Here is a 27,357-nt window from a genome sequence, read left to right as displayed (position 1 = left end):
CGATGACATTTTCCTTTTCATATTAGAAAATCAATTGTAATTCACCACTTGGACGGTTGTACAAAGAAGACAGCTTTGAAAGAAGGAGTTCAAACCACCCTCTAGCCCAGTTACGCAGTGTGACTTTAGTTCTTGCAGCCTCACTGGTCTTTTGCTACCTAATTATTGTGATTAAGATTTAATGCTAAATTGACCAGTTCAAAATTATTTGATATGACCAAATATTCATACTCCTAAAACACTGCTGATTTTTTTTGAAAAGCTTATTAAAGTGAAGGTAAAATAACTGATAATTTTTTAAGTTTACTGAATTATTTTGTAAAACTCTAAAGAAACCAATTGTTCTTTATAAAAAAAATTTCAATAGATTGAAAACTAGTTGACATGTGGAATATGCTTGCACGTAACAGGCGCTCCACAGATATTTGTTAATGGAATAATATTCAAGATGCAGCAGATAATAAAGCCAAAAAGTCGTGAGAGTTGCTGATTTTAACCTAATGAAAGTTTTAAAAGCTAAAACACAGGCATTGACTTCCAAATTGAGACCAGCAGATAACCTGCTGCGTCACGTATGTATTAGACTTGTGGAGAACATAAACAGAAGGAAGAAAAAGCTTTCTATTAATCTAATTTTGAACATTTACATAAAACATCCAAGGAATGTGCCATCTTTTAAAGTCTCAAATGTGCATGAAAATGCTTTTTTCTTCAAAGCTTTTTAAAGTTGGATTTTTTTCCCCCAAATTTTTGCATTTATACTGTGTTCTTGTTTTATCACTTCATCCCACTCCTTTTCAGCTTGGATGGTTTACATTGCCTTCTGGGTGACAGGTTTTCACAGTTAAGTTTTTCACAAACTCGTAAATAACTAGAGAATCTTCCATGAAATTTCACATACTGGTAACATCAAGCATAGAAGAATTTTTTTTTAACTCAAATACTTTTTTGTATTTTGTAGAAGAAATACTGTCAATAAGTATATTTTAATTAAAAGAATTATACCATATTGACATATTTTTAGTGTATGTATGATGGCAATGGGGTTTATAATCATTGGCTAAGACGAAAGTAAGTTGGAAATTATTTAAAATATCTTTTAAAATAGACTTCTTCTAGATTCTAAACTAATTACGTTTGATTTTTGGCAGTGGTTGTTGACAAAATGTATAAATTCCTGTAAGTACAGGAAGATACCTTGTAAGTTACTGAAGGATAAAGTATTTCTGTTTGTATTCATATGCTTTGTGCCATCCCGTGGACCAGCTCATGCTTTGGTCTCTTATCTTTGTTCCTGAACTGTCTATTGGCTTAAAGTATAAGTGATGAAAAACTGATGTAAACTGTTAAAATTTCAATAATCAAACAGTATGTCCTGCTATAATATTCAGCCTAGTGTTGTGTTATTATGGCACCTGCTGTCCACAGTCTCTTGTAAGTGAAACCGCCCACGCGGTTACGTTTTATACTGCAGAATCCTCTTGTGGTTGACAGAATAATGCCCCCACCCAAAGATGCCCATGTCCTAATCCTCAAATCCTGTTGATATGTTATTTTACTTGGCAAGAGGGGATTAAGGTTCCTAATCAAAGCAGTTAAGCACTTGGCTGCTATCCGAAAGGTTAGTGGTTCAAATCCACGCAGGGGCTCCATGGAAGAAAGACCTGACAGTTTGCCCCCAAAAAGATCACAGCCTAGGAAACCCTATGGGGCAGTTCTAGTCTGCCAGGTAGGGTTGCTGTGAACTGGAATTGACTCAAGGATACCTAACAACAACAACAATTAGCTGACCTTAAGAGAAGGAAACGATGCTGGATTATTCAGGTGGCCCAGTGAAATCACAGGAATCCTTTAAATGTGGAAGAGGAAGGCAGAAGAAGCAGTGTTAAGGGTGAAGCGACGTAAGAAAGATCCCACCCACCAATGCTGGCTCTGAAGATGGAGGAAGGGGGCCATGAGCCAAGCAAAGTTGTCAGACTCTAGACGCTGAAAAAGACAAAAAAAAAAAAAGGCAACCTCCAGAAAAGAACACAGCCTTGCCAAAACTTTGATTTTTTTTGCCCAGTGAGACCCATTCGGACTTCTGACTTCCAGCACTGTAAGGTAATAACTTTGTATGGTGTATTTTTTTTTTTTTTTTTAATCAAAAACAAAATTTGTGGCTCACAATCAAGATGTCCAGGAAGAAAGCTATCTTAAACCATGGTCAGAACCAAGACCTAAATTACGTCTTTTTTTTTTTTTTTTTATTGCAGTGCTTTATTCCTCTCTATCTCTTTTATTTATAATTTTGCTGAACCTTTGAGAGTTTCAAATATCAAGACTCTTCACTCCATAGTACATAAGTGTGTATTTCTTAATAACAAGCATATTGTCTTACATGATTACAGTACAGTGATCCAAGTCAGGAAATTTAACATTGGTACAATGTTGTTGTGTAATTTTAGAATCCATATTCAGTGTTAACCAGTTGTCTCAGTTAATGTACTTTTAAACCACTAAGCTTGTGAAAATTTGTTACAGCAGCAACAGGAAGCTAATTCACTGCCTAGCTTCGACCAGTGTTCTACACCACGTAATCCACTCTAGGCTCACGATTGGGCTGGGGAGGAGTACTTCCTTTAAGGACAGGTAATCCACAGTTAGGCTGTCTCAGTGGATCTCAACCCTGGCTCTGTATTAGATCCTGGGTATCTTAGGCGGGGTTCTCTAGAGGAGCAAAACCACTGAAGTATATACATAGATAGAGAGCAAAAAAAGAGAGGTTTATTTTAAGGAAATGGCTCACATAGTTGTGGAGGCTGGCAAATACCAAATCTGTGGGTCAGGTGTGAGGCTGGAGGCTTTTCCTGGCTCTAATGGTTGCAGGGGCTGACGAACCCAAAATCTGCAGGTTAGGCTGCAGGCTGCTGGCTCACAGGGTTTCAGGAGCTGGCAAATCTAAAATCTGTAGGTCAGGTGACAGGTTGCTGGCTCACATCCCAAGAACCGGAGGTCAGAGACTAATGCAGACTCGAGAGAGCACGAGCTTTGCCAGAACATCCATATATGTTGGATGCAGGCCTCACTCCCAAGGAAACTCCCCTTTCAGCTGATTTGGCTGCTCACATCAGATAACAAAATGGAGGGTGATCACATAATACCTGCCAAACCACTGAGAATCATGGCCTAGCCAAGCTGATACATAACATCAACCATCACAGGATGGTAGGCCTCACCCCAGAGATTGTGATTGGATGTGAACTGCTCAGTAGTTGTGTCTGGACTAAAAAGATGAGCTAGGCCGGTTAGATTCTCCCAGAAAATATGAATCAAGAAACAGTGAATTGGCTAGTTTATTATGGAACTGCCTGCTGAAATGTTATCCAGGGCTAATGAAACCTGATTAAAAAAAAAAAATGAAACCTGATAGCCACCTGCAAACCAATGTTGTGGAGAGGATGGAGCCCAGGGAGAAGTTGAGGAAGTTGGTCATAGAGAAAGGCAAATGGGAGGGATGTGTTGAGAGAAGCAGGAGGCTAACAGGAGAGATGGCGAGGCCCAGCCAGACAGAGAGCAGCAGCTGGCCCAGGGGTGGTATGGAAGACTTTCCAAGTCCCTTCCAGGGGCAGGCCTTGGATTTCCTCTGAGTCAGGCCTCTCTCCTTCCAGTTCCTAGAGGGCAGCAGCCACTTGCAATCCTAAAAGCCTTACAACAAGAGAAGTACAGAGATAGATATCTCAAGAATATAATTTTAGAGAACTAAGATACTGAGCTATTAATTGATGTTACAATAGCAACTTAGTGATTACCAGTAATTTATTTACTAGTGTTTATTCACTCAGTGCCCCTGTAGGTATAACATACAGCAAATAAAATCAATTTGGTACCTACTTAGTAGTTAAAAGCATATAAAATTGACTTCAACATGGTTATAAAATAGTAAAATGGATATGCAGTTATTTCGACCTGCTACAAAATAATATGGAAGAAAAGCCTGGCAATCTACTCAGAAAAATCAGCCAGTAAAAACTCTCTATAGATCACAGTGGTCCTTTCCACAAAGATCTTGGGGATGGCACAGAACCAGTCAGCATTTCATTCTTCTGCGCGTGACGTCGCCATGGGGCAGGGTTGACTTCACAGCAGCTAACGACAAAACAAAATAACACTGTTGTTGTTAGCTGCCCTCGAGTTTTTTTCGACTCATAGCAATCCTCTGTACAACAGAAGGAAATACTGCCCAGTCCCGCACCATCCTCACAATTGCTGTTATGCTTGAGCCCATTTTTGCAGCCACTGTGACAATCCATCTCATAGAGGGTCTTCCTCTTTTTCGCTGACCCTCTGCTTTACCAAGCATGATGCCCTACTCCAGGGACTATCCCTTCTCCTAACCTGTCCAAAGTACATGAGACAAAGTCTTGCTAATTCTTGTTTTAAGGAGTATTCTGGCTCTACTTCTTCCAAAACAGATTTGTTCATTCTTCTGGAAGTCCATGGTATATTCAATATTCTTTACCAACACCATAATTCAAAAGCATCAATTCTTCTTTGGTCTTCTTTATCTTGTCCAGCTTTTGCATGCATATGAGGCAATTGAAAACACCGTGGCTTGGATGAGGTACACCTTAGTCCTTAAAGTGACATTTTTGTTTTTTAACACTTTAAAAAGGGCTTTTGCAGCAGATTTGTAAAATGCAATGTGTCGTTTGATTTCTTGACAGCTGCTTCCATAGGCGTTGATTGTGGATCCAAGTAAAATGAAATCCTTGACAACTTCAATCATTTCTCCATTTATCATCATGTTGCTTATTGGTCCAGTTGTGGGAATTTTTGTTTTCTTTATTTTAAGGTGTAATCCATACTGAAGGCTGTAGCCTTTGTGATCTCCATCAATAAGTGCTTCAAGTCCTCTTCACTTTCAGCAAGCAAGGTTTGTCATCGGTGTATTACAGGTTGTTAAGAAGTCTTCCTCCAGTCCTGATGCTTCGTTATTCATATAGTCCAGCTTCCAGGATTATTTGCTCAACATACGGATTGAATAAGTATGGTGAAAGTATACAAACCTGACACACACCTTTCCTGATTTTAAACCATTCAGTATCCCCTTGTTCTGCTTGAACGACTGCCTCTTGGTCTATGTACAGGTTCCTCATGAGCACAATTATGTGTTCTGGAATTCCCATTCTTCGCAATGTTGGTCATAATTTGTTATGATCCACACAGTTGAATCCCTTTGCATAGTCTGTAAAACACAGGTAAACATCTTCCTGGTATTCTCTGCTTTCATCCACAATCCACCAGACATCAGCAGTGATAGCCCTCATTCCACATCCTCTTCTGAATCTGGCTTGAATTGCTGGCAGTACCATGTTGATGTTGCTGCAACTGCTTTTGAATAATCTTCAGCTGAGTCAGAATTGACTTGATGGTGCTAGGTTTGGTTTGGTTTGGTCAACACTACGATATAATATGACATATGCATTTTAGGTGAATCCTTAATTTTTATGGAGCCTCCCAGTGATTATGTGTACATTATAAGAGATGAGAAAAGATACATCCATTTTTTAAAAATACTCTAAAGCTGGGAAAAATAAAAATTTAAAAGAATGTTTTTGTATTTTCTAATTTCGTAAGCATTCATCAGGTATTTTTAAAGTGGAATTTTTGAAATACATAAATCTTACATTAAAAGGCATCAGCCTTGACTCTAGACTGCCTGTACCTGCCTAAGTAGCAGAGACCTGTCCTGGGTGGCTTACCAGGATAACCCAGGATCCCTAATCCTCTAGTAAGGCAAGGGAAGGAAAAACTATCCAGGGGGCCAGGAGGAATTGCCAACAAGAAAGACCAGTGGAGGAGGTGGAGCCAAAATGACGGAATAGACACGCTTCTGGCGAGCCCTCTTACAACAAAGACCCAAAAAAACAAGTGAAATGAGTATATTTATGACAAGCTAGGAGCGCTGAACATCAAAGGCAGGCTTAGAAAATGAACTGAGGGGCATGGGGAAGAAGAGACGGTTCAGAAGTGGAGAGGAGTTACTGGACCTGAATCATGAGGAGCCCTCAGGAACTATTCCCGGGAGCGGCGGCAGAAGGCTGGTACTAGCGTTTGGCTGCAGTTTACTCAGGGAGAAGAAGCCAGCAACACAGGCTACTCACATCTCTGGAACCAGAGAAGAACGGCACTCTCGGCAAAAGCTAAGTACTTGCGTATATTTTCCCGTGCCCCCACCACCCCCAGCTCCCAAGCTGGCTTCAGCAGCTGATTTCCCTGGGCCTGAGATTGGCCCTTTTAAGTGCCTAGAGCCATCCTCCCCACCTTGGAGAAGGAATAAATTTGCAATTGGGGGAAAAGATACTTTGCCAGCTCCACTAACTGGGGTAGCTCAGGACAGAAGCAGCTCGTGTCTAGGCATAAACAGTCCATGGACTTTGAGTATCTTTCCCCTCTGCATGGTCCTGTGTGGGCCTATTTCAGGAGAATAGGCCCTTGTTGGCAGACTCCAAACATTTCACCTGTGTGGCGGAGAGATGGGTGTTTGATGTTTGACATTGCTTTGCCTATTAAACAGAGTCCTCACTTAACCACATTAGGGGCCTAAGGACTAGTGGCTCCACTCAGGTCACCCAGCCACCTGCAGCAGGGGTCCAAGACTAACTGGTACCTCCCAGTCCTTAAAACCCAAAACTTTGGGTGCCCATGGTCCATCTGCAGAACCCACCCCCTTGTACACTTTAGGGAACAGGGACATGCTTTCCTCAGGGACACGTGGGGGATGATTGTCAGACACCTGCCCTGTTCAGAGTGTGACCCCCTGCTGCAACCAGATACCCACACCTACACCAATTACCCCTGCCCCTCTAAGAATGTAGGACAGAGCCTGTACCACACACTTGCTAACCAGCTACCTGGACACCTGAGCTGAATTCATACAAGAAAAGTGAATGGACTCTTAGACTGATATACCTGATAATAACTCTAGCCATCTGGGGACAGGACATCAGTGCTCCAAAGGTGAAAATAATCAAGCTAGCTCACTCTAGCAACGCATATGGGCGTATCAAAACAAAACAAAGCAAGAAGCTACGACACAGTAAGCAAACATAAACTAATACGATAACTTCTGGATGGCTTGGGGACAACAGTGAATATCAAGGCACGTAAAGAAACAGACCATGATTGCCTCACCAAGCTCTCAAAACAAAGAATCCAGGGATCTTCTAGATGAAAGTGCATCCCTGGAGTTACCAGAGCTGGAATACAAAAGTTTAATATACAGAACCCTTCAACACATCAGGAAGGAAATGAAGCAATATGCAGAACAAGCCAAAGAACATACAGATGAAGAAATTAAAAAGATTATTCAGGAACATAATGAAAAATTTAATAAGCTGGAAAAATCCATACACAGAGAGAAATCAGAAATTCAGAAGATCAACAATAAAATTACAGAAGTAGACAACTCAATAGAAAGTCAGAGGAGCAGAATTGAGCAAGTGGAAGGCAGAATTTCTGAACATGAAGGTAAAGTACTTGGCACTAATATATTTGAAGAACAATCAGGTAAAAGAATTTAAAAAAATGAAGAAGCCTGAAGAATCGTGTGGGACTCTTATCAAGAGAAGTAACCTACGAGTGATTGGAGTACCAGAACAGGGAGGGATAACAGAAAATACAGAGAGAATTGTTGAAGATTTGTTGACAGAAAACTTCCCTGATACTGTGAAAGACAAGAATATATCTATCCAAGATGCTCATCGAACTCCACATAAGGTAGCTTTGAAAAGAAAGTCACGAAGACATATTATAATCAACCTTGCCAAAACCAAAGATAGAGAATTTTAAGAGCAGCTAGGAATAAACGAAAAGTTACCTACAAAGGAGAGTCAATAAGAATAAGCTCGGACTACTCGGCAGAAACTATGCAGGCAAGAAGGCAATGGGATGACTGATAAAAAAAAATGAAGAAAAAAATTGCTAGCCAGGAATCTTACATCCAACAGAACTGTCTCTCAAATATGAAGGTGAAGTTTGGACATTTTCAGATAAACAGAAGTTTAGGGAATTATAAAAACCAAACCAAACCTGCAAGAAACACTAAAAGGAATTCTTTGGTTAGAAAATCAGTAATATCAGGTATCAGCCCAAGACTAAAACCCTGGGCAGAGCAGTTAGAAGTCTACGCAGACATGGAAATCACAAAAGTAAATCAAGATAAAAAAAATGCTCAAAACAGGGCAACAGTGATGTTATTATGTAAAAGAAGAAAACATTAAAGCAATAAAGCGGAAGTAAGAGGTGTAGTCATAGATCTTCCATATGGAAGAAAGATAAGGTGATAAAAAGAAATAAAAGTTAGGTTTAAAATTAGAAAAATAGGGGTAAATAATAAGGTAACCACAAAGGAGACAAACTATCCTACACATCGAATTAAAATACAAGAAAAAAATAGAGACTCAGCAGAAACAAAATCAACAATGAATATGAGAAAAGGACAGTGTATAATCTACTCAACACATAAAATTAACTGGGAAAAAGAAACTGTCAGCAACACACAAAGACATCACAATGACAGCACTGAATTCACACCCGTCCATAATTATGCTGAATGTCCATGCACTAAATGCACCAATGAAGAGACAGAGAGGGGCAGGATGGAGTAAAAACATGACCCGTCTACATGCTGCCTACAGGAGACACACCTTAGACTCAGAGACACAGACAAACTAAAACTCAAAGGATGGAAGAAATACATATCAGGCATACGACAATCGAAAAAGAGCAGGAGTGGCAATATTAATTTCTGACAAAATAGACTTTAAAGTTAAATCCATCAGAAAGGATAAGGAAGGACACTAAATAATGATTAAAGAGACAGTATACCAAGAAGGTATAACCTTATGAAATATTTACGCACCCAGTGACAGGGCTGCAAGATACATAAAACAAACTCTATCAGCACTGAAAAGTGAGATAGGCAGCTCCATAATAATAGTAGGAGACTTCAACACACCACTTTCGGTGAAGGACAGGACATCCAGAAAGAAGCTCAATAAAGACACGGAAGATCTAAATGCCACAATCAACCAGTTTGACCTCATAGACGTATATAGAACACTCCACCCAACAGCAGCCAAGTAGCCTTTCTTTTCTAGTGCACAGGGAACATTCTCTAGAATAGACCACATATTAGGTCATAAAGCAAGCCTTAGCAGAAACCAAAACATTGAAATATTACAAAGCATCTTCTTTGACCATAAGGCCATAAAAATGGAAATCAATAACAGAAAAAGCAGGGAAAGGAAATAATGTGGAAACTGAACAATAGCCTGCTCAAAAAAGACTGGATTATAGAAGATGTTAAGGATGGAAAAAAGAAATTCATAGAATCCAGTGACAATGAAAACACTTCCTATCAGAACCTTCGGGACACAGCAAAAGCAGTGTGCTCAGAGGTCATTTTATATCAGTAAATGCGCACATACAAAAAGAGGAAAGGGCCAAAATCAAAGAATTATTCCTACAACTTGAACAAATAGAGAGCAACAAAAGAAACCCTCAGGCACCAGAAGAAAACAAATAATAAAAATTGGAGCAGAACTAAGTGAAATAGAAAACAGAAAAACAATTGAAACAATTAACAAGACCAAAAGCTGGTTTCTTGAAAAAATCAACAAAATTGATAAACCGTTGGCCAAACTGACAAAAGAAAAACAGGAGAGGAAGCAAACAACCCAAATAAGAAATACTACAACAGACCCAACTGAAATTAAAGAATCATATCAGATTAAAAATGAAAAATTGTACTCTAACAAATTTGAAAACCTAGAAGAAATGGATGAATTCCTAGAAACATACTACCTACCTAAACTAACACAAACAAAGGTAGAACAACTAAATAGACCCAAAACAAAAGAAGATTTGAAAAGGTAATCAAAAAACTCCCAACAAAAAAAAAGCCCTGGCCCAGAGGGCTTCACTGCAGAGTTCTACCAAACTTTCAGAGAAGAGTTAACACCACTACTACTAAAGGTATTTCAGAGCCAGGAAAAGGATGGAATACTCCCAGACTCATTCTTTGCTAACCAAAGGGTCGGCAGTTCAAATCCACCAGGCGCTCCTTGAAAACCAGGTAAAGACACCACAAAAAAAAGAAAATTGCAGACCTGTATCCCTCATGAACTTAGATGCAAAAATCCTCAACAAAATTCTAGCCAATAGAATTTAACAACATATCAAAGAAATAATTCACCATGACCAAGTGGGATTCATACCAGGTATGCAAGGTTGGTTCAACATTAGAGAAACAATTAATGTAATCCACCATATAAATAAAAGACAAGAATCACATTATTTTATCAATTGCTGCAGAAAAGGCATTTGTCAAAGTTCAACACCCATTCATGATAAAAACTCTCAGCAAAATAGGAATAGAAGGAAAATTCCTCAGCATAATAAAGGGCGTTTATACAAAGCCAATAGCCAAAAAAAAAAAAAAAAAGATAGAGCCTGAAAGCATTCCTCTTGAGATCGGGAACCAGACAAGGATGCCCTTTGTCACCACGCTTATTCAGCATTGTGCTGGAGATCCTAGCCAGAGCAGTTAGGCTAGATAGAGAAATAAAAGGCATCCAGATCAGCAAGAAAGAAGTCAAAGTATCTCTATTTGCAGTTGACATGATCTTATACACAGAAAACCCTAAGGAATCCTCCAGAAAACTACTGAAACTAATAGAAGAGTTCAACAGAGTATTGGGATACAAATTAAACATACAAAAATCAGTTGGATTCCTCTACACGAACAAAAAGAACATCGAAGAGGAAATCACCAAATCAATGCCATTTACAGTAGCCCCCAAGAAGACAAAATACTTAGGAATAACTCTTACCAGAGATGTAAAAGACTTATACAAAGAAAACTACAGTACACTTCTGCAAGAAACCAAAAGAGACCTACATAAGTGGAAAAACATACCTTGCTCATGGATAGGGAGACTTAACATTATAAAAATGTCTATTCTACCAAAAGCGATCTATAGATTTAATGCAATTCCGATCCAAATTCCAATGACATTTTTTAATGAAATTGAGAAACAAATCAACTTCATATGGAAGGGTAAGAGGCCCCAGATAAGAAAGCATTACTTAAAAAGAAGAATAAAGCGGGAGGCCTCACTCTACCTGATTTGAGAACCTATTATACCGCCACTGTAGTCAAAACAGCCTGGTACTGGTACAACAACAGATACATAGACCAATGGAATAGAATTGAGAATCCAGACGTAAGTCATCCACATATGAGCAGTTGATATTTGACAAAGCCCCAAAACAGTTAAATGGGGGAAAAGACAGTCTCGTTAACAAATGGTGCTGTCATAACTGGATATCCCTCTGGAAAAAAATGAAACAAGACCCATACCTCTCTCCATGCACAGAAGTGAGCTCAAAATGGATCAAAGACCTAAACATAAAATCTAAAATAATAAAGATCATGGAAGAAAAAATAGGGACAATGTTAGGAGCCCTAATATGTGGCATAAACACTTCATCGAACATTACTAATAATGTAGAAGAAAAACTAGATAACTGGAAGCTCCTGAAAAACAAACACCTAGGCTCATCTAAATACTTCACTAAAGAGTAAAAAGACCATCTACAGACTGGGAAAAAGTTTTTAGCTGTGACATTTCCAGTCAGCCCCTGATCTCTAAAATCTACAGGATACTGCAAAAACTCAACTACAAAAAGACAACCCAATTAAAAAATGGACAAAAGATATGAATAGACACTTCACTAAAGAAGACATTCAGGTAGCTAACAGATACATGAGGAAATGCTCGTGATCATTAGCCGTTAGAGAAATGCAAATCAAAACTACAGTGAGATTCCTTCTCACTCCAACAAAGGCTGCCATTAATCCAAAAAACACATAATGTTGGAGAGGTTGTGGAGAGACTGCAACACTTACACACTGCTAGTGGGAATGTAAAATGTTACAACCACTTTGGAACTCGATTTGGTGCTTCCTCAAAAAACTAGAAATAGAAGTACTGTATGACCCAGAAGTCCTACTCCTTGGAATATATCCTAGAGAAATAAGAGCCTTTACATGAACATATGCATGCACACCCATGTTCATTGCAGCAAAAACATGGAAACAACCGAGGTGCCCAACAATGGATGAATGGATAAATAAATTATGGTATGTTCACAGAATGGACTACTATGCATCGATAAAGAACAGTGATGAATCTGTGAAACATTTCATACCATGGAGGAATCTGGAAGGCATTATGCTGAGTGAAATTAGTCAGTTGCAAAAGGACAGATAGTGTTTGAGGCCACTATTATAAGAACTTGAGAAATAGTTTAAACAGAGAAGAAAATACTCTTTGATGGTTTTGAAAGGAGGGAAGAAGGGAGGGTGGGAGAGGGGTATTCACTAATTACGTAGTACATGAGAACTACTTTAGGTAACGGGAAAGACAACACACAGTATAGGCGAAGTCAGCACAGCTGGACTAAACCAAAAGCAAAGAAGTTTCCTGAATAAACTGAACACTTCAAAGGCCAGCGTAGCAGGGGAGAGGGTTTGGGGACCATGGTTTTGGGGGACATCTAAGTTAAATGGCATAATAGAATCTGTTAAGAAAACATTCTGCATCTCACTTTGAAGAGTGGCGTCTGAGGTCTTAAACGCTAGAAAGCAGTCATCTAAGATGCATCAGTTGGTCTGAGCCCACCTGGACGAAAAGAGAATGAAGAACATCAAGGACACAAGGTAATTACGAGCCCACGAGACAGAAGGGGTCACATAAACTAGAGACTACGTCAGCCTGAGACCAGAAGAACTTGGTGGTGCATGGCTACAACCGATGAGTGCCCTGACAGGGAACATAACAGAGAACCCCCGAGGGAGCAGGAGAGCAGTAGGTTGCAGACCCCAAATTCTTGTAAAATGGCCAGACTTAATGGTCTGACTGAGACTAGAAGGACCCCGGTAGTCATGGCCCCCAGACCTTCTTTTGGCCCAGGACAGGAACAATTCCCAAAGCCAACTCATCAAACGAGGGTTGGACTGGACGGTAGAATGGAGAGGGATGCTGGTGAGGAGTGAGTTTCTTGGATCAGGTGGACACTTGAGACTATGTAGGCATCTCCTGCCTGGAGGCGAGATGAGAGGGTTAGAAGCTGGCAAAATGGACACGAAAAGAGGGGGGAGGGAGGGAGCGAGCTGTCTAATTAGAGTGAGAGCAATGGGGAGTATGTAGCAAGGTGTATATACTTTTTTTGTGAGAGAGTGACTTGATTTGTAAACTTTTCACTTAAAGTACAATAAGTATTTTTTTTTAAAAAAGGAAAAAAATACTAGCGGTTGAGGCCCTGATTCATTGTATCCTTCTGTTTTCTCATCCCATCATCAGGTGCAGTACAGGGTCATAAGGATGACCTTGCATAAATCAGCAAAACAATTTGGTCTTCGCTACAAAACAGGCCTCTAAACCCCGTACAACTCTGTATTTTTAAAATAATCAACTAATTGCCACTGAGTCGATTCTGACTTATGGCGATAAATGTGTGTTAGAGTAGAGCTGTGCTTCATAGTGTTTTCAATGGTTGTGATCTTTCAGAAGTAGATGGCCAGGCCTTTTTTCTGAGGTGCCTCTGGGTAGACTTGAACTACCAACCTTTTGGTTAACAACCAAAGGTTTAATCGTTTGTGCTACTTGGGCTGCCTCAATTCTGTATTACTTTTGGGAAATCTGTGGGATTTTACCAGCTGCCACTCACCCACTGCATCCAAACTGGACCCTTAGCTTCAAAGGCTAGAACTTTTGTCAGTGTTAGATTTTATCAGGCATTTTAGGGAAGTGAAAACTTTTCAATGAGATTACATTGATCGCTAGTTTTAGGAGCAGTCATAGAAATGAAAGGAAATTTATAACCTGAGCAGCCTTAAAGAAAAAGGATCAACAATGTTTTAAAGCTTAATCCAATGCATTAAAAAAAAATAATTGCATCTTTCAAAATTTAGTAATTCTCAGATTTGATTTTTTTTTTTTTTGCATTGAATGCTAACAACAACAAACAACAAGCCACTGCCATCGAGTTGATTCCAACTCATAGCGACCCTATCTATACGACAGAGTAGAACTGCCCCATAGAGTTTCCAAGGAGCGCCTGGTGGACTCAAACTGCCGACCCTTTGGTTAGCAGCCGTAGCACTTAACCACTGCACCACCAGGGTTTCCACGTTGAGTGCTACTGACTTCTAATATGAGTGGTCCAGGAAGGTAAAGCCACTTGTTAAAACAGTTTTGCTTAATAACATGTTACTTGGTTTTCTAGGTAGGGAACATGGTTTTTTTTTTTTTTTTTTCCAAACAGTAAGTTTAATACAGCAATGAACATTAAATCAGGGGTTTTTTCATCATTTCCCTTGATTGATAATCTGTTCTTATTCCTGTCAGCTAGTTGCTCAATTAAAACTACAGTATCTTGCAATCAAATTCCTAATGCTGCTATAATGTACTTTTAATAAAATTTGCTTTAAAAAGGAGATGGCAACATTTGTGCCAAGGATGACACAGGTTTGTTTTTTTTTTTAACACATCATAGGCTGGTTGCTGCTGCTTTTCTTTTTGTTCTTTTGCTAATAGCTGTCTTCCCCTTTTTCCCTGAAGAAGGCTCCAAATAGATAGTAGAGAAGAATTATCTCAGGTGAAGGGAAGGACAAGACAATACAGGGGAAGTCAGTACCACTGGACTAAACCAAAAGCTTAGAAGTTTCTAGACTTCTGGCCAACATGGCACCATAGATAGAAGCACCATGCTGTCCCTCCACAGCAAAGATCCAAAAAAACAAAACAGAGACAGGTGACATTCCTGGAACCCAGAGTGTCAAGTGAAGAGATGAAGAACTCAGCCAAACACCGAATGGAATAAGAAACTGACAGAGGACAGAGAGCAAGGAGACAGATGTACGGAGATCTCCTATCAGCTAATGCAGCACAGATTCGCCATCTTGGACTCCTGTTGGGGATTGGCAGTCAGGGTGCATGGGAAAGCAGCTTCACGGAGCTCCCAGCAGGGGCCAGAGTACCCAGTAACCAACAATAGATGCTTTCCTACCCCCCATTCTCTCCCCACTGCTCTACCTTTGAGCTTCCTGGCTGGCTGCAGTTGTTTGGCTGTCTGGGAGAAAAGAAACAAATCTACAATCAAGAAACTAAGAAATCACTACTGAATGTCCCGAACACAGCAGACAATATCAAAACATATAAAGAAACAGGACAGGGTGGTTCCAGTAGATGTCCAAAATAAACCACCAGATGACTTTCCAGTAGAAGAAAAGGTACTAGAACTACCTGACAGGGAATTCTAATCTCTAATATTCAGTGCTATCTAAGAGTTGAAGCAAAAAGCAGACAAAATAAGGAAAAAATAGACAAATTCGTGGACAATACAGACCAAAAAAATGGAAGAATTCAGGAAAATAATACAGGAACAAAATGCCAAAATAAATTCACAACTAGAAATCATGAAAAAACAAAAATTAGAAATCCAAAAGATAAACAAGATTTCAGAAATGGACAATGTCATAGAAGGGCTGAGGGGCAAGTTTGAAATGATGAAAGACAGAAAAAAAAAAAAAAAAAACGAAACCCAGTGCCGTCGAGTCAATTCCGACTCATAGCGACCCTATAGGACAAAGTAGAAATGCCCCATAGAGTTTCCAAGGAGCACCTGGCGGATTCAAACTGCCGACCCTTTGGTTAGCACTTAACCGCTACACCACCGGGGTTTCCTGATGAAAGACAGAACCAGTGAAATTAAAGACAAATACTTGGATACAACTCTGAGGAAAAATCAGAAAAAAGAACGAAGAAAAATGAAAAAACCCTGAGAATTATGTGGGATACAATCAAAAGCAAAAATTTGCAAGTGATCGGAGTTCCAGAACAGGGAGAGAAAACAGAAGACACAGGATCATGGAAGAATTGCTGACAGAAAACTTCCCTAATATCATGAAAGATGAAAAGCTGACCATCCAAGAAGCTCAGGGAACCCTGTATAGGATAGACCCCAAAAGGAAAAGAGCAAGGCCTATCATAATCACACTCGCTAAAACCAAAGACAAAAAATCCTGCGAGCGGCTTGAGAAAAATGAAAAGTCACATACAGAGAGGAAACGATAACACTAAGCTCTGATTATTTGGCAGAAACCCTGCAGGCAAGAAGGCAATGGGGTGACATATATAAAACCTTGAAAGAAAAAAAATTGCCAACCAAGAATAATAGATCCTGCAAAACTCTCATTCGCATATGATGGTGAAATTAGGACATTTCCAGATAAACAGAAATTAAGGGAATATGTAAAAACCAAAGCAAACTTACAAAAATTATTAAAGGGAGTCCTTTGGCCTGAGAACAAACAACATCAGAGCACAGCCTGAACCTAGGATGCAAGATTATACCAGCCAGATTCCAGTGTAGGAAATGAACTCTCAAGGACTATGTAAAACCAAAAGAATTGCAACAGGGAACCAGAGAGGTTTATTTGTGATTGATAACAACATCAGAACAATAAAAGAGGTAATAAGTGGTGTAGGTATAGAACTTTCTAATGGACAGTAAGGCAAGGCGATACCAAGTAATAATAAAAAAAAAAAAAATTTTTTTTTTTTTTTTAATAATAGACTGGTACAAATGTAGGAAGATAAGGGTAAATTTCAAGGTAACCACAAGGAAAGTTAACAAACCTCATCAAAATAAAGAAGAAAAACAAAGTCTTAATAAAAAAATCTACAAAATCAAAGGAAATGAAAATGAAATCCACAAACAAAAGGAACTCATACAGGAGATAAGAGGAACAAAGAAAATGTTAGCACTACAAAATGACAGCAATAAGCTCACACCTATCAATAGTTACACTGAATGTAAATGGCCTGAGTGCACCCATAGAGAGACAGAGTGGATGGAATGGATAACCAATCCATCACTGTGCTGCCTACGAGAGGCACACCTTAGAAACAAAGATGTAGATTTATTAAAAATCAAAGGATAGAAATAAATATATCAAACAGATAACTTCCAAAAAAGATCAGGAGTGGCAATGCTAATCTCAGATAAAATAGACTTTAAAACAAAATCCACCATAAAAGACAAAGAAGGGCACTCTATAATGATTAAAAGGATCATCCATCATGACGACTCAACCATAATAAACATCTACGCACCCAATAACAGGCCTCCAAAATACCTGAAACAAACTCTAACAACACTGAAAAGAGAAAATTCAGAGTTCCACAATATAGTAGGAGACTTCACAGCACTCTCAGTAAAGGACAGAACACCTACAAAGAAACTTAGCAAAATACAGAAGAGCTAAAGATCACAGTCAGCCAAGTTGACCTTATAGATGTATATAGAACACTCCACCCAACAGCTGTAAAGTACACATTCTTTTCTAATGCACATGAAAAGTTTTCCAGAATAGACCACATCTTAGGCCACAGAACAGCCCTCAACAAAATCCAAAACATTGAGATAATACAAAGTATCTTCTCTGACCACAATGCCATCAAAGTAGAAATTAACAACAGAAAGAGTAAGGAAAAAAAATTAAATGGAAACTGAATAATACCCTGCTTAAAAACAACTGAGTAATAGAAGAAATCAGTTAAGCACTTGGCTGCTTGCCAAAAGGTTAGTGGTTCAAACCCACGCAGGGGCTCTGTGGAAGAAAGACCTGACGATTTGCTCCCATAAAGATCACAGCCTAGAAACCCTGTGGGGCAGTTTTACTTTGTCACATAGGGTTGCTATGAACTGGAATTGACTCAAGGATACCTAACAACAACAACAATTAGCTGACCTTAAGAGAAGGAAACGATGCTGGATTATTCAGGTGGCCCAGTGAAATCACAGGAATCCTTTAAATGTGGAAGAGGAAGGCAGAAGAAGCAGTGTTAAGGGTGAAGCGATGTAAGAAAAGATCCCACCCACCAATGCTGGCTCTGAAGATGGAGGAAGGGGGCCATGAGCCAAGCAAAGATGTCAGACTCTAGACGCTGAGAAAGACAAAAAAAAAAAAAAAGGCAACCTCTAGTAAAGAACACAGCCTTGCCAAAACTGATTTTTTTTGCCCAGTGAGACCCATTTTGGACTTCTGACTTCCAGCGCTATAAGGTAATAACTTTGTATGATCTTTTTTTTTTTTTTTTAATCAAAAACAGAGTTTATGGCTCACAGTTAAGATGTCCAGGAAGAAAGCTACCTTAAGCCATGGTCAGAACCAAGATCTAAATTATGTCTTTTTTTTTTTTTATTGCTATTGCTCACACACACCAGCCACAATACTGCCTTCTACCTGGAAAGTTCTCCCTTCAGATACTTATATGTTTCCCTCCCTCTCTTCAGGCAGTCACCTGCTTAAGTATCACCTGGTCTTGCCCTTTCTTAACCACCTTCGTGCCTTCCTTGGCCACCTTATCTACAACACTGCCCACTTCCTACCACTCTTTGTTTCCTTACTGCTTTATTTTTCTTCGTAATTAATAACTGGTCATCACCTGACATATATTTGCTTATTTCCTGTTTCCCCCAACAGTAATACCAGCTTCATGAGAGCAGGGACTTTGGCTGTGTTCACTGCTGTATCCCTTTAGGCAGCGAGAACAACGCCTGATGCACAGGGACTGCTTGGAAAGTATTTGCCGAATAAAGTGGACATAATTATCAACAGCTGTATCTTGGCTTTTATAAAATGCATAGAAAAAATGTCTTAGTTTCTTAGTGCTGCTGTAACAGAAATACCACAAATGATTGGCATTAAGGAACAGAAATTTACTTTCTCGCCACTCGGAAGACTAGAAGTCTGAATTCAGGATGTGGCTGTAGCGAGAGGTCCTTCCTTGTCTATTTCAGGTTCTGTAGCCCCAGCATTTCCTGGTTCCTTGGCATTCTGGGTGTGGCATCTGTCTGCTTCCCTTTGTGCTTTCTTGTTTGTGTCTGTGCTGTTTATTATTCAGAAGTGAGTAGGTTTAGGATACACTCTACACTGTTGTGGCCTTATTAACATGAGAAAGAAAAACCCTGTTTGCAAATAGGAATACACCCACAGGTATAGGGGTTAGGATTCCAACACATATTTTAGGGGACACGATTCATAACAAAAAAGGACTGCAAGGTAAGTAGTACACAAAAAAGAGTTTCTTGTACTACGAGAGACTTTTTTTTTTTTTTACTTTTTATTTTTCTGTGTTTTTCAGATTTTTTTCCAGGAGCATGCATTACTTTTATAATCACAAAGTCCTATGACTTTTACACAGACTAAACAGAATAAAGCTTAATTCAAATCAGAATGCTATCAATAGATGTCTTAGATTGAACTTTGAACTATTTTTTTCCTGTTGTTTACATTTCTGGATTTTCTGTATTTCCTGTAATCATGGATTACTTTCATAGTAGAAAACCAAGCCATAAAAGGGGTGGGGGGAGTTAGGGCCTGTTGTGTGTTGAATTGTGCCCCCCCCCCCAGAGATACGTTGAAGCCCTAACCCACGACACCTATGAATGTGACTTTATTTGGGAATAATAGAACCTTTGCAGGTGTAATCAAGTTAAGATGAGGTCATACTGGGTTAGGGTGAGCCCTCATCCAACGACTGGTGTCTTTATGGAAGGGGGACGTTGCATACAGACTGACGGACACACAGAGGGAAACCCAGGTTAGAGGCAAGTAGCCTGGAGTGATGGCCTACCAGTCAAGGCTGGCCTGTGTCCTTTTGCCAGGCCCATTGCTTCTGAGCACTTCTTTGCTTTCTAGAACAGCAAGACATTCTAAGCTCATTTTATGTTTGTCTACCCTCAGCCCTGGAGTCAGTTTTCTGTGGGGCCCTGGTTCCTTTTAATGGAAAATGAAACACCAAAATTTTGAAAAAACCAAGATCTTTTAGGTGGTAGGTGTGCATATTAACATTTTTGAAGGATCTTGTTACTTAGTCCACAGAAAGTACTCATATCAGACTCTGATGGTTTCCACCAAATCATCACTTTTTTTTTTTTTTTAATATTGTGTTTTTGGTGAAAGTTTACACAGCATATTCTGTTCTTAGTTGACAATTTCTTTATGGATTGATTGTTCATTGACATCAGTTACATTTTTCACAATGTGTCTACATTCTCTCTTAATTGTGTTCTGGTTGTTCCTTTTCCATTATTCTAGTTTCCCTGACCACCTAATCTTCTCGTCTTTGCTTTAGAGTAATTGTTGACCTTTTGGTCTCGTACAGATGGTTTTTAATGGAGCCCAGTACTCACAGTTAATATCCTTTATTATTTGTGTGCCAACCTGTTATCTTGCTAAAAGGTGACCTCAGAGGGTAGTTTCAGTTCAAGAAAGAGTATCGCAAAGCTATAGTCTCAGGAGTTCTCTAGTCTCAGCTGGCCCAGTGAGTCTGGACTTTTTTAGAAATTGAATTCTGTGCCATGTTTTCCTCCCATCTTCACTCTTAAATACAGTTGAAGATCCATGCGTAATTTTTATGCTTTGCCAATTTGGTGGCATAACATCTTAACCTGACATACTTGGACACAGTTCATTATGGCACTAGTAATTCCAGAAGTGGAACCGTTGTCAGTACAGAATGAATAAATCACACTCACCTCAATATTAATTCAATTAAGAATTATTTTAGTTTTGCTATTCTTGGTCTTGCCATTGAAAGAATGAGTAAAATTCATCTTTTCAAAAAGATTGCTGTTTACAAAACTGAAGACTGTAATTGCAGCATTTTATTCATGTTCTTCAGAAAACATAGTTCTTTCCATTTTCCTCTTTTAATCACCTGTCAGCTTTCAGCAGCTGGCAAAAAATTAATTACGCAGTTTTCTGTTTTCCATTTCTGCCTATTTTTATAAATCTAGAACTTCCAAGTGGAAACATAGTATCAATTGCCCGTTTTTTGAGTAGGGCCAAGGGTTGCAGGGGGAGAGCACGTGATGTTTGTCCTTTCCAGCTAGCAGAGCGCACAGTGTTGTCCTCAACAACAGTTGCTGTGCTCTGAGAATGGTGGTGTATCTTTTGCAAAATACTACGGTGTACACACCATTATTGGTGATATGTGTGTCGTTGTTACGATGTGCACACCATTATCTATGCTGTTGTTGTTAGATGCCGTGGAGTCGATTCCAATTCATGGTGACCTCATGTGACAGAGTAGACCTGCCCATAGGGCTTTCCAAGCTGTAATTTTATGGGAGCAGAGTGCTAGGTCTTTTCTCCTGTGAAGCTGCTGAGTGGGTTTGAACCACCAAGTTTTTGGTTAGCAGCCAAGTGCTTAACCACTTGTGCTCCTTGGGTATACCAGGGCTCCTTGGCGTGATATATGTAGACCTTACTAATTAGTTTTCTGCATAACTGAAGGGGCAGGGAGAGCCACACTAGAGTTTTTTTAAGCTGTAGATGATCAAATAGAGAAAACCAACATTAGTAGGTTTCATTTTGACTATATCAGACATTCAGAGGTAAACACCTCTTACACTAGGATATGAAGCATTGGGAACACGGTACTTAAATACAGATGAGCCAGCTGAATGGACTGGCATTTCCCAAAATGGATTTCACAGAACGCTGGTTCTGAAAGATGTGATTAGGTGTTTCTAGGCCCAGTCAGTTTGAAATCAAGGAATGCGAGATACATCTCCTACAGAATCACAGTACACGTTAGCATATTAAAGATTTAGTGAAGCCCCAAGGCATAGAAACATGTTTAAGCTCTTTAGCCAATTATTTCCCAAACTTACTTGCACAGGGAGCACTTGCTGATTGCATACTTGTTAACAAGAAAACAGTGGTATGGTCCCTGTGCTTTTTATTGAACAGATGTTCACCGAGCACCGGCTCAGTACAGGGAACACAGAGGCAAGGGGCTTAGCTCGCCCACTCGGAGAACTTAAGTGAATAATGAGGTGAGTCCAGCCAGGGGTGCTGTGATTGAGGCAAGTCCTGAGTATTGTGGGAGCACAGAGAGGGGCATCTGATTATACAGACCCCCGTCTCCATCTTGAAGGGTTGATTTTAACTTAACCAGTTAGCTGGTTAACTCAGTAAATGCATTTTTATTCATTTATTTAAAACTCCTCCTGAAATCATCTTCATACTAAACAACAGTTTATTTGAATTAGCGAAGAGTGTTCATCTTGAGCATTGTGCTCTTTTAAAGAACTGTCTATAGATCAAATTGACAGTAGTAACTCTAAAGCATAGTAGTGTATGGGGCAGTGAGTCTAAGTCAACGGGGGTGAAACAATACGGGGGGGAGATAGTGAGAATGGTGACACAACGTGAAGAATGTAATCAGTGTCATTGAAGTGTACATGTAGAAAATGGTTGTATGATCTGCTGTATATGTTTTCACCAGAAATAAACACTAAAACAAACAAACAAATTCTTCATGGACTACCTCCTCTAGCCAGGCATGATTTATTGGGGATTGATGATAAAGCAATTGACAGAACTGAGGAACACCCTTGTCCTTTTGATCATAAGCTCTAGTGGAGGGAGAAGACAAGAAACAAAAATGTATAATCCGTTGTTATTGTTAGGTGTCACTGAGTCGGTTCCATCTCATAGTGACCCCATGTACAACAAAAGGAAACACTGCCTGGTCCTGCACCATCCTCACAGTTGTTCTGAGCCAGTTATTCTTGAGCCTATCATTGCAGCCACTGTGTCAATCCATCTCATTGAGGGTCTTTCTCATTTTCACTGACCCTCTACTTTACCAAGCATGATGTCCTTCTCCAGGGACTGACCCCTCCTGATAACATGCCCAAAGTACATGAGACAAAGTCTCACCATCCTCACTTCTAAGGAGCATTCTGGCTATACTTCTTCCGAGACAGATTTGTTCATTCTTCATGCGGTCCATGGAATGATCTATATTCTTCACCAACACCATAATTCTTCTTTGGTCATTCTTATTCACTGTCCTGTTGTCACATGCATATGAGGCAATTGAAAATACCATGGCTTGGGTCAGGCACACCTTAGTCTTCAAGGTGACATCTTTGCTTTTTTAACACTTGAAAGAGGTCTTTTGCAGCAGATTTGCCCAATGTAATACATCATTAGATTTCTTGACTGCTCCTTCCATGGGCTTTGATTGTGGATCCAAGTAAAATGAAATCCTTGGCAACTTCAATATTTTCTTCATTTATTGTAATGTTGCTTATTGGTCCAGGTGTGAGAATTTTTGTTTTCTTTATGTTGGAGTATAATCCATACTGAAGGCTGTAGTCTTTAATCTTCATCGGTAGGTGATTGAAGCCTCAAGTTGCAGCATTGAAGGATTCTATGGGGAAGATATTGAACAATGCAGAAAGCATCAGAAGATGGAAGGAATATACAGAATCACTGTACCAATAAGAACTGGTTGACATTCAACCATTTCAGGAGGTAGCATCTGATCAAGAACTGATAGCGTTGAAGAAGGAAGTCCAAGCTACACTGAAAGCATTGGTAAAAAACAAGGTTCCAGGAATTGATGAAATACCAGTAGAGATGTTTCAGCAAATGGCTGCAACGCTGGAGGTGCTCACTCATCTATGCCAATAGATTTGGAAGACAGCTACCTCTACAGCCAACTGGAAAAGATCCAAATCTGTGTCCGTTCCAAAGAAAGGTGATCCAACAGAATGCAGAAATTATCAAATTATATCACACACAAGTAGAGTTTTGCTGAAGATAATTCAAAAACAGTTGCAGCAGTACATTGAGGGGGAACTGCCAGAGAAATTCAAGCCGGATTCAGAAGAGGATGAGTGATACCATTGCTGATATCAGATGGATCTTAGCTGAAAGCAAAGAATACCAGAAAGATGTTTACTTGTGTTTTCTTGACTATGCAAAGTTATTTGACTGTATGGATCATAGCAAATTATGGATAACATTGCAAAGAACGGGAATTCCAGAACACTTAATCGTGCTCATGAGGAACCTATACATAGACCAACGGACAGTTATTAGAACAAGTGGATACTGCATGGTTTAAAATTAGGAACGTGTTCGCCAGGGTTGCATCTTTTCATCATACTATTTAGTCTGTATGAGTCGGACCTGACTTGACAGCAACAGGAAACGTGTTTGCCAGGGTTGTGTCTTTTCATCATACTATTTAGTCTGTATGAGTCGGACCTGACTTGACAGCAACGGGTTTGGTTTTTGGTTTTGAATTCAGTCTGTATGCTGAGCATAATGCAAGAAGCTGGACTATATGAAGAAGAATCGTGTGTTAGGATTGGAGGAAGACTCATTTAACAACCTACAATATGCAGATGACAAAACCTTGCTTGCTGAAAGTGAAGAGGACTTGAAGCACTGATGTAGAGCAAAGACTACAGCCTTCAGTATGGATCACCTCCCAACATAAAGAAAACAAAAAAGATAATCTGTTAGTGATAAGTGCTGAGGAGAACAGTAAAGCCAGGAAGGGATAAGGAGGTATGTGTGCATGTGTGTGGTGGAGGTGATTGTACTTTAGTTAGGGTTACTAGGGTGAGAGGTGACATTTGTGTCTAGACCCAAATGAGGTGAGGTAGCAAACCGTGTTGATCTCTGAGGGCACAGATAGTCCATGAGAAGGAATAGACACGCATAGGCCTGAGGAGAGGGCTGGTGAGGAGCATGATTGAGAAGCCAATGGGAAGCCAGTGGAGTGGAGTGGACTGTGTGGGGGAGAGGGTAACAGGAGATGAGGTAAGGAAGGTGGGTAGAGCTAGATCATGTGGGAACTTATAAGCTGTTATGTGACCTTTGGCTTTTATTTTGAGTGAAGTGACAAGGCCTGGAAGGGATTTGAGCAGAGTAACAGGAGCTGCCTGATGTTTTAACAAGATGGCTGGGGCTGCTCTTTGAGGATAAACTGAGGGGGTGAGTGCAAGGCTGGCAGTGGGGAGACCAGTTTTTGGGAGATGAGGGAAATTCCCAGTGAGAAAGGACTGGGACTTGGACCTGCGTAGTGGTAGGGAGGTGATCAGTTTGGCATAGACTCTGAAAAATACACGTGTAGATGACAGGGTTTGCGGTCAGGTCCAACGTGGGGTGTAAGAGAAGGAGAGCAGTCAGGGATGACCCCCAGTGGTTTGGGTTAAGCAGCAGGAAGAATGGAGCTGGCACTTTTTAAGAAGGGAAGACAGTGGGAGGGGTAGGCTTAGAGGGGAAATAGGAGTTCTGTTTCGGGCAGGTTACATGGGAGTTGTGTTTATTAGATACTCAAGTGGTGCTGTTGAGTAGAGAGTTTGATATATGAGTCTGGAATTTAGAGGCCCATCTGGAAAGAGAAATTTAGGAGTCATCAGCATTTAAAAAAAAAATCTGGTCGAGTCGACTCCAAGTCATCGGCAACCCCACGTGTGTCAGAGTAGAACTGTGATCTGTAGGGATTTCAATGGCTGGGTTTTTTTTTTTTTTTTGGACTTCTCATCAATAATATTGGATTTTTAAAATAGTTATAAAAATGTATATAACACAGCATTTGCCAATTCAACATTTTTCAGGTGTACAATTTAGTGATATCAGTTACATGGATCATGTTTTACAACCATCACCCACGATGGCTGCCAGTTGTCTCGTTACCATAAACTCACTGTCTACAATGGCTGAATTTTTGGCTGCAGATCACCAGGCCTTTCTTCCGAGACACCTCAAATAGACTCAAGCCACCAACCTTTCCGTTAGCAGCCAAGTGTGTTAATCATTTGTACCACCTAGGGACTCCTATTTAAAGACAGATGTGTATAATTTGGGTGAAAACTTTATTTTTGCCTTTTGGAACCATTTCATTTATTGTGGCAGTGGAAATGATAAACAGAAATTTAAGTGAACTCAGAAGAGAAACAGTTTACTACTAAGCTGAGATCAGTAGTCTGAGTTTTGTTTTGTTTTTTATCCTCCTAATTTTGGGGGAGGAAGTATCTTTATTAAAGTATTTTTATTAAAGATTTCTTTATATTCCTATTTTCTGAGAAAAAAATCCTCTTTTTAAGACAGTCTCACAGTCAGAACTTAAAATTTTCCTAAGTATTTACAAGAAATACTTAACAAGTACCTGGGAATAACAATTTATGCAGCAAAATACTTTTGTCCACTTTGGTAAGTATATAGGAATTTACCAGGTATTTCATGACCTAAAATAAGTCATGAAAGTTGCTAACTTCAGCCAAGGTTATTTAGTATGTATGTATGTATGTATGTATGTATGTATGTATGTATGTATGTATGTATGTATGTATAAATAAATAAATAAATAATAAATAAAAAATAAATAAAAAATAAAAAATTAAAAAATTAAAAAAAAAATAGAGGCTAAAATTTCGAAAGACAAAATTTTTTTTCCATCCATGTCTGCTACTTACCAGCCATGGAATTGGACAGATCACCTTGCTGATTCTTAGTTGAGTCACCTGGAAAATGAGAATACTAAGTTCCATGTTTACCTCACGAGTTCATTCATGGATTCCCTGAACAGGTATGTGCTAGAAGGCATTGTTCTAGGGCTGGGCCACAACACGGAACAAGACATGGTTCTCGCTCTCTTGGAGCTTCCAGTTTAGTGGATTATGGCAGACAGTAAAGAAAGTGGAGCTGAGAGCCCTGTATATACTGTGAAAACATTAGTGTTATTTTTGCTGCTATGAAGTTTTCTTCCTGGAAGAAGTTCAGATTCTCTTTCTCATTTGAGTGATGTATCGATAGAAAATCCAAATATATAAAAGAAGTGCTAGCTACTTGTGTCAAAGAAGTTAGAGTACATATGTGCCTTGTACACAGAGAGTAGGCAGTTATGAAGTAGTTGTTGGATGAATAAAAGAACGGTGTTATGATTTGAAAATTCAGTGTACGGAGATACAGATTCTTGTTAAATATTCAGAAATTTTATTTAATTACATTTTAAGAAAAATGGGAATTGTGTCTAGCACTCACAAGAATGTAGGTGATCCATGCAGAAAAACTTAACTCAAAATTAGAAGTACTAATTTTTGGAGAGTGACTGAAGTCATCTATATACTAGGTTTTCAAATATTAAGCGGAATAATTTGTTGGAAAGTGTTAGTCACAATATAAATTATCTAACATCTCTGATGATGGATATTCAGGCAAAACCATAAATTTAAAGGCCAACATGATTTATTGAATTACCCTGGGAAATAAAAGGTAAGTTCAGTTCCTGATATTGTGTTTCTACATAAAACATGCAAAATGAGAGTAATTTTTTTCCCCCAAAGGAAGTTGCATATCATGGGAAACAACTTGATAGCATATAGCGTAGGTAGCGATTAAATAAAGACTCTATGCTACCTGGG

The 27,357-nt window shown here is 39.4% G+C and overlaps 1 protein-coding gene across 1 annotated transcript in view; it reads left to right on the top strand.

The window, feature by feature from the left end:
- The window catches only part of WASF3 (WASP family member 3), an 88,602-nt gene that overhangs the window by 34,602 nt on the left and 26,643 nt on the right, over positions 1-27,357 (top strand). The gene's annotated exons all lie outside the window — the stretch shown is intronic.

This window comes from Loxodonta africana, chromosome 23, assembly GCF_030014295.1.
Source record: "Loxodonta africana isolate mLoxAfr1 chromosome 23, mLoxAfr1.hap2, whole genome shotgun sequence".
NCBI classification, from domain to species: Eukaryota; Metazoa; Chordata; class Mammalia; order Proboscidea; family Elephantidae; genus Loxodonta; species Loxodonta africana.
The sequence above is the reverse complement of the archived record's forward strand: the minus strand, read 5'-3'. Positions and strand labels throughout refer to the sequence as shown.